This window comes from Canis lupus, chromosome 7 (assembly GCF_011100685.1).
Source record: "Canis lupus familiaris isolate Mischka breed German Shepherd chromosome 7, alternate assembly UU_Cfam_GSD_1.0, whole genome shotgun sequence".
In the NCBI taxonomy this organism is placed as follows: Eukaryota; Metazoa; Chordata; class Mammalia; order Carnivora; family Canidae; genus Canis; species Canis lupus.
The window spans coordinates 37,565,439-37,578,885 of record NC_049228.1 but is presented as its reverse complement, the minus strand read 5'-3'; the positions used below and the strand labels follow the sequence as shown (position 1 = coordinate 37,578,885).

The window sequence follows — 13,447 nt, the reverse complement described above, 5'->3', positions numbered from 1 at the left end:
GGCCACACGCTAACGTGGCGGCCGCTCTCCCGCCACAGGAGCCCCCGCCCCGCCCACACGGGCGGGACCGCGGGCAGAGACTACCACTCCCAGCTCCGCGCGCGTACGCGCACCCGGCCGCCGCAGCGGGATGGCGCGCAAGGCATCGCGGGACTTGTAGTTTCACCCCCCCCCCCACGCCTTCCAGCCGCTCTTTGGAGGCGGGGAAGACAGTTCTATGTAAATGACCAGCCCGGGCCCGGCAGGCTTCTCTTCCCTTCCTTTCCCTACCCCCACCTCCTCCTCCTGCGAGAGTTTGAAAATTCCCGCGGAGCCGGCGCCGAGGCCGGAACACTCGCGAGAACTCAGCTCTCCGCGCCGCGAACTCCTTTCCGCCCGCTGCCCTCCCCTCCGCGCCGCGCCCCGCCCCACCCCTCCCGGGGTTATAAGGCTCGGTCGGTGCGCCCGGGGTAATGCTTAGAGCAGGGCCGGAGCCGGCGGGCCGCGGGAAGCAGAGTCGCGGGGAGGAGGACCCGGAACCGCGGCGCGGGCGGCGGCGGCGGGGTCTCCGATCTGCGGGCGGGCCTGCAGCCGGCGGAGGCGCCCCCGGGGCTGTGCGTCTGCGGCGGCCGGCGAGGTCGCGGGCGGAGGCTGGAGGGGCGGCGGCGGCGGCGTGCGCGCCCTGCCTTTGGCGGCCGTGTCTCCTGGGAGATGCTGTGACGGACCCGCGCGGGAGGAGCTCGCGCGCGGCCTCGCGGCGCCTGCACTCGGCGGCCGGGCTATCGGGCCGCCCGCCCTGCGCAGGTAGGGGAAGGGCGGGGGGCCGGGCCGGCGCGCGAGGGCGGGTCCGCGCGGCCTGGGCCTCAGGGCCGCGGGCCTCCCCGCGCGGGGCCGGGGCCGGGGCCGGGGGGGGGGGCGCGGGGGCGCGGGGGCGGGGAGCCGGGCTGGCGGGGCAGGGCGGACGGCGGGCGCGGTTGGCGGGGGGCGGGGGGCGGGGGGGGCGGCGCGCCCAGGGGGCCCCCGGGGCAGCGGGTTACATAACCACCGAGCGGCGGCACATGGCGGCGGAGCGGCGTTGCGGGGTCCACCTTCCGCGCCGGGCCCGCGGCGTGCCCTGGGCGGTGGAGACCTTGGCCGGCCTGGCCCCGGGCGAGCCCTCCGGGCCTCGGGGCGGCTTGCTGGTCGCCGTGTGCTCCGCATGCTCCTGGGCCTGGCTCGGGTAGGTGGGCGCCGCGGGAGGGGCCGAGCTGGGGCTCGGGCTGGGGAGGTGCGCCGAGCGGCCGGCCGGCCTTGGAGCGGCTGCGGTTCGCCGTCCCGCTCCCCCAGCCCTCCCCGCCCCAAACTCGAGGACGATTACTCTGGTTACTAGTTGACCCCGGGGTGGGGGTGGGGGTGGGGGTGTGCGTGGTTTGTTCGCAGCGCCCCCGAAGCCCATGCGGGGTCCCCACTCGCGGTTACGCCCTTTCACATCGGCCGTTTGAGAAGTGTTTGGAAGAACCTGGGCCCTTGAGGAGGAAACCTAGGCCTCTTGGAAACTCCAAACTTCGCTTTATTCTCGAAATATCCTAAAGAGCCGGTAGTTCTGACCGACGGGGTCAGAGGCCAGGGGATGACCAGCCCGCGCGTCCAGCTAATGCTGGAGGGATGCTCCAGGGAAGGCTGCGTACGTTCTCGCCAAACTGTAATTATTGATCGTGTTTTTCAGTAACCTGCTGCCAAGGTGTCACCAGTTCTCAAAACAACTCAGATGATTTGAAAGAAAATTTTTAGAACACTGTTCTATAGCAGTCTGGAAATAGACACATCTTCTTGATTTAAGAGGAAACAGAACATTGTTTCTTTCTCTCCTGACCGTGAGAATTTTCAGCGCCTCCTAATCTTTCTTCAGGACGAAGCCTGACTTTGCTAGGCTAGGTCAGCAGTCTCCGCAATGCCTGTTCTGCTGTCCAGGCTCTACTACCCACAGATTGATGCTTCACCTGTTCCAGAATCCTCCCCATGCCTCGTCCCATTTTCTTGAAGATGTACTTTCGTGTTCCTTTGCATGTGACCTTCAGCCTGGAGCGCTATCCCTGCTTTATTCAAGTTCTGAAATTTCAAATTCTCAGCTTCAATGCCATGTTTTCTAGTCATTCTTTCATTTTCCTTTATCCCCCATCGTGTATACCACATTTGTACCATGTATTGTCAGATATTCCAAGGGTTGATTATGTATCTCCTTCTAGAAAGTAAACTCTGAGGTCAGGAAGTGGGTCATCTTTGTGCCCTTGCGTTCCTGCACAGCACAGCGATGTTTTAAAAGTACTTGGAGATTAATAAAAGTTTGAATTAGGTTTGAAAGAGCAGCTACTGAAAGGCTGGAAGTTTTTGAGTCCACTGGCAGCTTACAGATACATTATAATTCTGTCTTTTGAGAGTCCCAGAAGAAGTAAAAATGCATACAAAATGTTCTGTAGAAATGTTTATTCAATATATGTTACAATATAATTATTGAACCTCTAGGTGAGGTTTTATTTGCCTGTGGTGGCATTCAGCTGCTTTCAAGGATATGTGTATTTCCCACAACTGATCTGTGGCATTCTGTGTTATGAAATTTTTCCTAGTAATTTCGTGAATTTTGTTTCACTTCTTAGTACTGAGACAATATATATTTATTTTATTTATTTAATATTTTATTTATTCATGAGAGACACAGAGAGGCAGAGACAACAGGCAGAGAGAGAAGCAGGCCCCATGCAGGGAGCCCAATGTGGGACTTCATACCGGGTCTCCAGGATCATGCCCTGGGCAGAAGGTAGATGCTCAATTGCTGAGCCACCCAGGAGTCCCAAGACAATATATATTTAAAAATAAATTGGACCCCATACTGACCAATGTTGATATATTTCTTTCTTCTTCTTCTGTTTTTTTTTTTTTTTTTTTTTTTTTTTTTTTAGATTATTTATGTATTTTACAGAGGGGGCACAAGCAGGGAGTAGTGGCAGAGAGAGAGGGAGAAGCGGACTTCCCATTGAGCAGGGAATCTGGATTCCCGGCTCAATCCATCCCAGGACCCTGGCTGAGCTGAAGGCAAACTGAGCCACCCCGAAAAATCGACTTTATTTTTTAGAGTCATTTTAGGTTCAGAGCAGAGCTGAGTGGTAGGTACAGAGAGCTCTAGTATATACATTTTCCATGCTCCCACTCATGCATAGCCTCCCCCCCCCCCCCCCCCCCCCCCCCCCCCGCCCCGCCCCGCCCCACCCCACCCCGCCCCATTATCAACATCCCCCACTAGAGTAGAACATTTGTTACAATAGTTGAACCCACATGGGCACATTGTTATCACCGAAATCCATAGTTTGCATTAGGGTTCACTCTTGGTGTATATTCCATGGGTTTGGACAGATGTATAGTGATATGTATCTACTATTACAGTATCATTCAGAGTATTACCAGTGTCCGAGAAATCCTCTGTCCTGCCTAGTCATCCCTCCACCACTGCTAACCCCTGGCAACTATTGATCTTTTTACTGTCTGTGTAGTTTTGCCTTTTCCAGAATGTCACATAGTTGGAATCATGCAGTATGTAGCCTATTCAGATTGGCTTTTTTCATTTAATAATAATTTTTCTAATTCCTCCATGTTCTTTGATGGCTTGATAGTTCATTTCTTCTATAAAGCTTTTTTTTTTTTTTTTTTAAATTTTAAGTACTCTCTATGCCCAGTGTCGTGTCAAGACCCAGAGATCAAGAGTTACCTGCTCAACCTACTGAGTCAGCCAGGTGCCCCTTGCTCATTTCTTTTTAGCAGTACATTGTCTAGATGTTCTACCTTTTATTTAGCTGTTCACCTACAGAAGGACATGTCAATTGTTTACAAGTTTCAACAGTTAGGAAAAGCTCTGACATCTGTGTGCAGTTTTTTTGTGTGTGGATGCAAGTTTCCAACTCCTTTGAGTAAATAACTAAGAAGTAGGATTGTTGGATCATATGGTGAGAATATGTTTGGTTCTGAAAGAAACTGCCAAACTATCTTCCACAGTGGCTGTACCATTTTGGATTCCCACCAGTGAAGGCGAGTTCCTGTTGCTCCACATCCTCACCAGCATTTGGTGGTGTCAGTGTTCCGGATTTTGGCCATTCTAAAAGGTGTGCAGTGGTGTCTCATTGCTTTGATATGAATTTCTGTGTTGATATATGAAATGGAGCTTCTTATGTGCTTATTTGTTATCTGTGTATCTTGTTTAGTGAGTGTTTGCTAAGGTCTTTGGCCATTTTTTAATTGGGTTTTCTTGCTGGATTTTAAGAATATTGAGTTTTTAAAAATTGATCTTATTTGTTTAACGTGTTTATTTCTGTTCCCTGCTAGTATCTTTGCTGTCCGAATTTACTATGTTTTAGATCTATTAGTTGCAAGGCATTGTGATTCTCTGGAATTCACAGGGACAAGATACGATTTTTGCCTTAAGGAATTCATATTATAGGGGGGAATTACAGGCAAACACAAGGAACAAGTTTCAAAAATAATATTTATGATTGCTAACCTAAAGGTGGAAAGGAGTGAGCTCAGAGATAAGATTAAATGGGAAAGAATGGGTCTACCCAGATTGCCCTGGGAAGTTAGTCTTTGATGGATGGGATTTTGGCAGATAGAGATGGAAGGGGGATAAGCATAAAAGAATGAACGTCCTAGGCAGTAGCAAACTGATGATGGTTTTGGAGGATAGTACTGTAAAGCTAGTCTGGAGATGCCAGATTTGTGGAGGACCTTCTTCATTGCCCATGGCTGAGGATGTTGGTTTTTATGAGCAGTAGGGAATCATTGAAGGGTTTTCAGAAGGGAGTGACATAATCTATCTTTATCAAGCTTTATCTGCTTTATCAAGAAGATGAACAAATTTTTTATTTCATTGGCAGCCAGCACAGTGTCCTGCTCTGCTTACCTAGACTTTGAGAAGGAATTGAAACTTTCAGAGGTTGCTGTTGCTGACATGTCATAAAGGCTGGAACTCTACTTAATATTGTACAATACTGAGCATAGCTGCTTAATGTATATCTGTGAACATACATGTCTATATGAGATGTTGTAATAGTATCATTTTTAAAAGTTCTTTTTGATGTGCTTAAAATGTTAAAATTCATACTGTAAATTTGTGATTTGAAAGGTCTTGAAGCCAATTTTTGCCCTATTGATTCAAAGGCTAATGTGGGAATTTGAAAAAGTTTCTCTTTCATTCTCTGAACACTTTTTTGAATTCTTTTGTGCCAGGCACCATGATAAGCTAAGAAAGAGTTGGAGAGCTAGGTATTCACATTTTCTTAGAAGCTTAGATGTGACGCGAAGACAAAGTATAGAAGTTCAACATTACGTGTACTAGTTAGTGGCAGAACCTGGACTTAAAGCCATTTTAACTCAAAGTTCGTGTCTTTTCTAGTACTCTGGATGGAACCTGCGGTTATTGTTTGACTTCTTGTTTCTCAGATACTAAGAGCTTTGAGAAATTATTTTTCCTCTTGAAACAGGCATCAGTGTTATGGAAGTTAGAGAAACACTGCTCTAATTCTGGTGGAACTAAAGGGTAAATTCCTTTAGTTATGTAGAAACTGAGTCTAAACTTGCAGGACCAAGAAGTGAATTATAATTGTTATCCTAATCCTAAGAAACAATTGAATAAAGAGGGAAGTGGGGGAGATGAAGATAGAGGAGAACTTAGGAGGAATCTATGGTTTCAGCATTTCATTTTTGTACATCCAGTATTTTAGCATACAATAAGCATTTAGTATTGGTTGAATGAATTAAAAAATAGACTCAGTTGAAAAACTGATTATCCACTGAATGTGGGAAGTTAAACAGGATCACTAAGGAAATTAGCAGCCTCAAAGATTCAATGTTTTAGAGTCTTTAATTTCTAAATTTCTAAGGATAGCACTAAATGTTATAATATTAACCTTTTGTGGAAATACCTGGCCACAGGACAGATCTTGGTACCTGGTGACAGGACAGGTACTTGTGGTTGCTATATTGGGTGTACTTGGATGCATGGTATTGAAGTGGCTGCAAACCATCTTGTTACCGGCCTGAGGTGGAAGGCATCAGCTAGAGCAGAAGTGGCATCTCCAAAGTGGAGCTTTGGAGATGTATGGCTGTACCCTGGATGTACCTGTACAGAAGTCTATCTGTGTTATAGACTTGTGACTGGGCCTAGCAGAGAGAAGATCATGGATCAACTTAGGACAAGTACTTTTACAGAAAAGTTGGGCTGCAAATGTGCTTGAGAACCAGATAGTGAGCTCCCGCGCCAGCCAAGCAAGCATATACCACATCTGCTGACTATTGAGTGTTGCAAAGCTTCAGCTCCAGTGGAAATAGCATCGGGTCTCTTAACAAGCAGACCAGAGCACACCTAGTTAAAACTCGCCACACTCTGGCCAAGGTCCAAACAGTGCCCACTGCAGGCAAGGAGAAACTCTGCAGAGGACTGACTTAAGGGAACGAGCAGCCAAAACACCAGCAGCACAGTACCTACAGGACACACCAGGACACTTCCTGAAGTGTCAGGCCCTAGATGGTATATGACTTCTTCTTAATAAAGTCCTTACTCTCAGGAGCAGAAAACAGGAGCTTTCTTAACACACTGAAAACAGAGGCTTAGACAGAATGCCAAGATGGAGGAATTCGTCCACCAAAAAAGAAGAAAAGGTCGTGGCCAGGGAGCTATTGAAGCAGATAGAAGTAATATGCCTGAGCCAGAATTTAAAGCAACATTCATAAGGATACTAGTTGGGCTTGAGAGAGGCATAGAAGACACCAGGAAGTCCCTCACTATAGAAATAAAAGACCTAAAAACTACTCAGGCTGAAATGAGATGCTATAACTGAGATTCAAACCTGATTGGATATGATGACAAAGATGGAAGAAACAGAGGAACGAATAAGTGACATAGAAGATAAAATTATGAAAAAGAAGCTGAAAAGAACAGAGAAAGAAAAACATTGGATCATGAAGATAGACATAGGGAACTCAGTGACTCCATAAAGCATGATAACATTCATATCATAGGAGTCTCAGAAGAAGAGGAGAGGGCAGAGGGGGGCAGAAGGTTTATTGAGAAAATTATATCTGAAAACTTTCCTAATTGGAGAAGGAAACAGACCTCCAAATCCAGGAGGAAAAGAGAAGTCGTATCAAAATCAATGAAATTGCTTTCGCAGTTTGGCACACCAATGCCAAAACACGTTGTAGTTAAATTTGCAAAATATAAAGAAGAAGTCCTGAAAGCAGCAAGGGAAAAAAGTCCCTAATTTAATAAGGGAAGATCTACAAGATTGACAGTAGATCTAATCAGAGAAACTTGGCAGGCCAGAAGAGAGGGGCACGATATGTTCAAGGTGCTGAATGGGAAAAATAGGCAGCCAAGAATACTCTATCCAACAAGACTGTCTTTCAGATCAGGAGGAGAGATAGTTTCCCAGATGAAAAACTAAAGTTTGTGACCACGAAACCAGCCCTACAAGAAATATTGAAGGGAATTCTTTGAGCAGCAAAGACTAGAAAGGAACAGAAAATCTCCAGTTACAGATTAAGAAGTAATACAATGGCACTAAATTTACATCTGTCAATACTTATTCTGAATGTAAATGGGCTAAATCCTCCAATCAAAGGACATAGGGTGTCAGAATGGAGTAAAAAAAAAAAAAAAAACATCTATATGCTGCCTATAAGAGACTCATCTTAGACCTAAAGACACCTGCAGATTGAAAGCAAGTATGGAGAACCATTTATCATTGCTAATGGACATCAAAAGAAAGCCAAAGTAGCCATCCTTATATCAGTCTTTTAAACTAAAGACTGTAACAAGAGGTGAAGAAGAGCACCATATCATAATAAAGGGGTCTATCCAGCAAGAAGAACTAACAATTATAAATCTTTATGCCCCCAACTTGGGAGCACCCAGATATTTAAGACAAGTCTTAACAAACATAAAGGAACTCAGTGATAAAAATGCAATAATGGTAGGGGTCTTTAATGCCCCACTTACAGCAATCTAAGCAGAAAATCAAGGAGAAATAGTGGCTGTGAATGACACACTGGACTAGATGGACCTAACTGATCTATTAAGAACATTTCATCCTAAAGGAGCAGAATATGCTTTCTTTTCAAGCGCACATGGGGCATTCCCCAGAATAAATCACATGCTAGGTTACAAACCAGGCCTCAACAAGTACAAAAAGATTGAGATCAGCGGTGCCTGGCTGGCTCAGTCGGTTAAGCATCCGACTTTTGATCTCAGCTTAGGTCTTGATCTCAGGGTTGTGAGATCAAGCCCTGCGCTGGGCATGGAGCCTGCTTAAGATTCTCTCTCTCTCTCTCTCTCTCTCTCTCCCTCCTGCCCCTACATCCCAACTCCTGCACTCTTTCCCTCTCTCTCTCTCTTTCTTTTTTTAAAAAAGATGATTGAGATCATACCATGGGTATTGTCCATCACAACGCTGTCTTTTTTTTTTTTTTTTTTTTAAGTAGGCTCCACACCCAACATGGGGTTTAAACTCACGACCCTGAGATCAAGAGTCACACCAACTGAGCCAGCCAGGTGCTCTTCCAGTCACAGCGCTAAGAAACTTGAAGACAATCACAAGAAAAACACTGGAGAGACCACAAATCCGTGGAGGTTAAAGAACATCTTACTAAAGAATGAATGGGTCAACCAGAAATTTAAAGAAGAAATTAAAAAAAAAATACATGGATACAATGTACTTGGAAGCTCTTAACCCCTGAAAGCATAAAAGGGTGTTTTAGCCTATAGTCTACACGGCTCTGGGCTCTGTTTCTGATGGGTTAATGCAATAGATACTCATTTGTTGAATTTATTTTGATGTAAAGTAACAGAAGAGTAATAAAAATTACCCACTGGTAAATTCAGGATTAAATTGTTACAAAAATTCTACTTCCTTTTATTTTATTTTAGGAGGTTCTACCCCCAACATGGGGCTAGAACCCCAGGATGAAGAGTTGCATGTTCTACTGGCTGAGACAGCCATACTTCCTTTTATTTTAGATTAGTGGTGGATTTATATAAATTTTACCTTTAAGGTTTTCCTCACATTAGGCTGTTCTTTTACAATTTAAAATTTTTGGAATTTATATTTGGAATTTAGTGATTATGTCAAATGACTCTGTGCACCCTCTGAGATCATGATTCTTGTCCCTTGAGTTTTCTTTTTGAGATGACTGTGTACCCCCTGCTCTGAAAGTTTTAATTTTCATATCAATTTTTACCTTCAACATTCTCTTTTGGGGTTAGCCACTGAAGCAGTTTTTTTCCTCAAAAAGCAGTGTTATATGCTGTGCTTCTCAGAATGGTGGGACCAGTGATACAGAGATGAGACAGGGTGCCTGAAACCATAGGACAGACATGGCATCAATTTTACCTGAAGATTTAAAAGTCTGGTTAATGCCCAGAACATAAAAGTTGCTTCATAGATTATAGCCTCCTCTCCCTCACCACTCTTTGGGGTAGGGGGTTGCCTTCAGATCTTTTATCCATGTATAATTTCCCATTTCTGTATCATACTGAGGAGGAGCTTTTACGGTTTTTTGTGTTTTGTTTTGTTTTCCTGCCCAGCAGGGATGGCTAAATTATCTCAGGATATTATTAAAAATTTATTTTCCATCTGGTATAATTTTCACAGCAATTTGAAATGTCATTTTTGTTGTAAGTGGAATAGTTCAGTCTCTGGTCTCTTGGCTTTCATTCATTTATTATTCTATGTTGATTTTTTTTTTTAAGCTCCAAGAACCAGCTTTTGATTTCACCAATTTTTTTTTTAAACTACGATTTTTCTGTTTTATTAACTTCAGCTTTTATTCCTTCCTTCTGATGCTTCTGGGTTTGATTTGTTCCTTTTCTAGTTTCTTAAGTTGGAAGCTTAGGTTACTGATAGGAGATCTTATAGACATTTAGTGTTATGAATTTCCCTATAAGCATTGCTTTAGGCTGCATCACAAATTTTAGTATGTCATATTTTCATTTTCATTCAGTTCAAAATACCCTTCTTCCTGAAGGAATTTCTTTAACATTCCCTTAGTCCATATCTGCTGGTGACCATCTTTTTAACACTCATATGTTTGAAATGTCTTTGTTTTGCCTTCATTTTTAAGGGATATTTTCACTGGGTCTAGAATTCTAGGTTGACAGCCTTTTTTTTTTTTTTTTTCCTTTCCAAACTTAAAATACATTGTTCACCAGTTTGACTTGCATCATTTTCCATGAGAAGTCTCTTGGTCGTTCTTGTTCCTCTTGGCAGTGTGATACTTTTATGATTTTCTCTTTGTCCCTTGACTATATGTATTTTGATGACATTTCTTCAGTTTCTTGTGCTTGAGATTTATTGGCCCCCTAAATGCTTTAGTTTCATCAAATTTGGCCATTAGTTTTTAAATATTTCTGTCCTCGGGGATCCCTGGGTGGCTCAGTGGTTTAGCGCCTGCCTTTGGCCCAGGGCGCGATCCTGGAGTCCCAGGATCAAGTCCCACGTCAGGCTTCCAGCATGGAGCCTGCTTCTCCCTCCTCCTGTGTCTCTGCCTCTCTCTCTCTCTGGTGTGTCTATCATAAACAAATAAATAAATAAATCTTTAAAAAAATTAATATTTCTGTCCTTTTTTTGGAGATTGCGGTTTTATATTGGGGCACTTGATATGGTGCCATAGCTCATTGATGATCTCTTCTTTTCTTTTTTGCCCCCGTCTTTTTTCTCTTTGTGCTTCATTTTAGACTGTTTCTACCGTGGATGTTTAAGCCCAGTGGCGCTTTCTGTGTCTATGAATCCCATTTAGTATTTAGTATTTCTCCTTTCTAGATGTTTGATGTGGTCTTTTTTTTTTTTTGGTCTTAACATGCTTATGCTTTTTTCCCCTATTATCTTGGACATAGGGATTATACCTAAACTAATTCACTTAATGTTCTCATCTACTGATTCTAACTTCTGTCATTTCTAGGTCTGTTTCTATTGGTTGGTTTTTTTTTTATTATTATGGGGCATATATATTTTGCTTATTTTGCATGCCTGACAATTTTTGATTGGATGCCAATGCACTGTGAATTTCACTTTCATATTCTTGAGCCTCCTTCTGGGGTGCAGCTAAGTCATTTGGAAACAGTTTTATTCTTTAGAAGCTTTTTCGGATGAACCAGAATGGCCTTTAGACAGAGTTAATTTTTCCCCCCACTGCTGAAGCAGTCAATACCTTTCTGAGTACTCAACTGAGTGCCTCATGTATTATGAGGGTTGTTTTTCTTTTTTTCCCCATTCTGGAGCTACTCCTGGCCTCGTGTGAGCTTTGGGGATTGTTTCTCCTGTGACTCATTCCTTGGCCTCTGGTAGTTTCCTTTCACCCTTACACGGATCATAGGAAGGTTGAGGGGACCCCACTGTGGATACCTGGAGCTCTTTTTGTATTTCAGACCTCTGTCTGATCTCTATTGTACCTGACGCCTTCTATCTATCATCCTTTAAAACGCCCTTTAAGGGAGAGTTTATTTGTGGTAAACTCTGTTTCTGTTTTTTCTAAAAATGTATTTCACATTTAAGGATAATTTCAGTGATACATAATTATGTGTTGACAGCTATTTTTGCGTAGAATTTTGAGATATTCCAGACTTCTGGCTTCTGCTGTTGTCAAATGTCAATGTCTGCTGCATTTTTACTTATTCTACCTAGGGATTAACTGGTCTTTCTGATTTCTGAGAATTTGCGTGTCTACAGATCTGGGAAATATCTTAGACTATTGCTCCTTCTTTACTATTTAGTATTATTCTTTGAGAGATTCTGAGTAAACATGTAAGATCTTCTCCCTTTCTTACCTATACATTTTTTTTTTAAGATTTTATTTTTAAGTAATCTCTAAACCCATCATGAGGCTTGAACTCACAACCCTGAGATTAAGAGTCTGATGCTCCACTGACTGAGTCAGCCAGGCGCCCCTCTTCTTTTGCTATAACTTTCAAATACTTAAATTTCTTTGTCTCTCTGTCCTACATTCTGAAAAAGTTTTGAGGCTCTCTAGTAAGCTATATTACTTTTTTTTTTAGTTTGTTTTTGTTGACTTTAGGTACAAGAGAACTGTTTGTTGAGTGGAGACAAAAGAATATTTGTAAGTTATAAAGAATCACAATGCAGTGAATACCTACCTGTTTTTTCACCATCAAGTTTTGTATGCCTCTCCGTTCCAGCCCCTTTCCCTCCTCTCCAAGTAACTACTATTACGATTTTCATGTTTGTTTCCTTGTTTCATTCAAGTTTTGCTATAAATGTTTGTATTCTTAGATATTATTTTGCTTAGTTTTCATAGCCTTTTAAACTTTATGTAAATGTAATCATTCTGCAGAGGTTTTTTGCTCCTTATATTGTTTATTATTATATTCTGACATTTGTCCATATTGTTGCATGTGCTGTAATTCTTATTATTCATTGAGGGTTTTTTCTTGTTGAGTTCTAAATTTTACTTAATTTTTCATTATGCAAGTTCTGCTATTTTTTCAAATCTACTTGACCATTTTAAGGTTTCTTCCTCATTAACAATTTAGATCTTTATTATTTTTTACCGTATAAAACATATTTTCTGTTCTCTGGTCATTTTCAATATCTGAAAACTTTGATAAATTGATTCTGCTGTCTGTTGATCATAGTATCCTTGCTATAATAGTTTGTTATTTTGACTGTGAGTCATTTTCTTTGGCATTTCATCTTTGAGAACCCTTTGAGGTTCCAGAGAATATTTAGTGGTGTCTGTGGGTTGTGTGGAGCATTACGAACCTGAGAATAATTTATAAAAAATTCTTCCCTGAGTGTTTTCAGATAACATAACTTGAATTCTGGCCACCAGTTTGTATGAAGGGAAATTTTCTGACTAGGCATGGTTGAAATGGGCAGCATTATTGCTCCTATCCTGCACAGTGTGTGCTTCTCTCACTGATTTTTATGCTGATGGTATAGCCTTATGGAGTTCAATGGGGTGGGGAGGAGACTCTTAGCTTGCCTTGGCTCTCTTAGTCCTTAGCTTTATCTCCTGCCTCTCTGCATCTCAGGAGTCTCAAAACAAAATCAGAGTCCCCACACTAGATTTAATAACCAACCCTTGAGGCCCAAGCCAGCTAGAGCCTCCCAAAATTCCTATGGTCTTCACATTTGGCTTTACCAACTCATTCAAAAAGAATTTTAACCATCATTTTTGGTTGTTTACAATAGATGGGTCATTCCAGGAATCTAATCTTATGTATATTGGAAGTAAAAGATAAATTTCTATTTTTCTTCTTCTGTCTAGTTAAAGACATGTCCCAGACTCAATTCATGAGGTTACTGTGTATTTGGACATTTTTATGGACTTTCTCCCCTTTTACTGTAGGAGTAATTTTTCCAGAATGGCTGTTTTTCCTGTTTATGTGTGAAGTGTTCTTTGAGAGTAGGTCAGGCAATAAGATTAATTACAT

General features: G+C 42.8%; 1 protein-coding gene across 4 annotated transcripts in view; it reads left to right on the top strand.

Annotated features, from left to right (window-relative positions):
• The first annotated feature begins 691 nt into the window (after positions 1-691).
• The window catches only part of AHCTF1 (AT-hook containing transcription factor 1), a 77,245-nt gene continuing 64,489 nt past the window's right edge, over positions 692-13,447 (top strand). For 2 of the 4 annotated variants that reach the window (XM_038542781.1, XM_038542785.1), the window contains exon 1: positions 4,003-4,109. The gene's annotated coding sequence lies outside the window, so the exon portion shown is untranslated. Of the gene's footprint in view, positions 784-4,002; positions 4,110-13,447 lie in introns of those variants that run through there. The other 2 variants (XM_038542782.1, XM_038542784.1) reach the window with 2 other exon arrangements.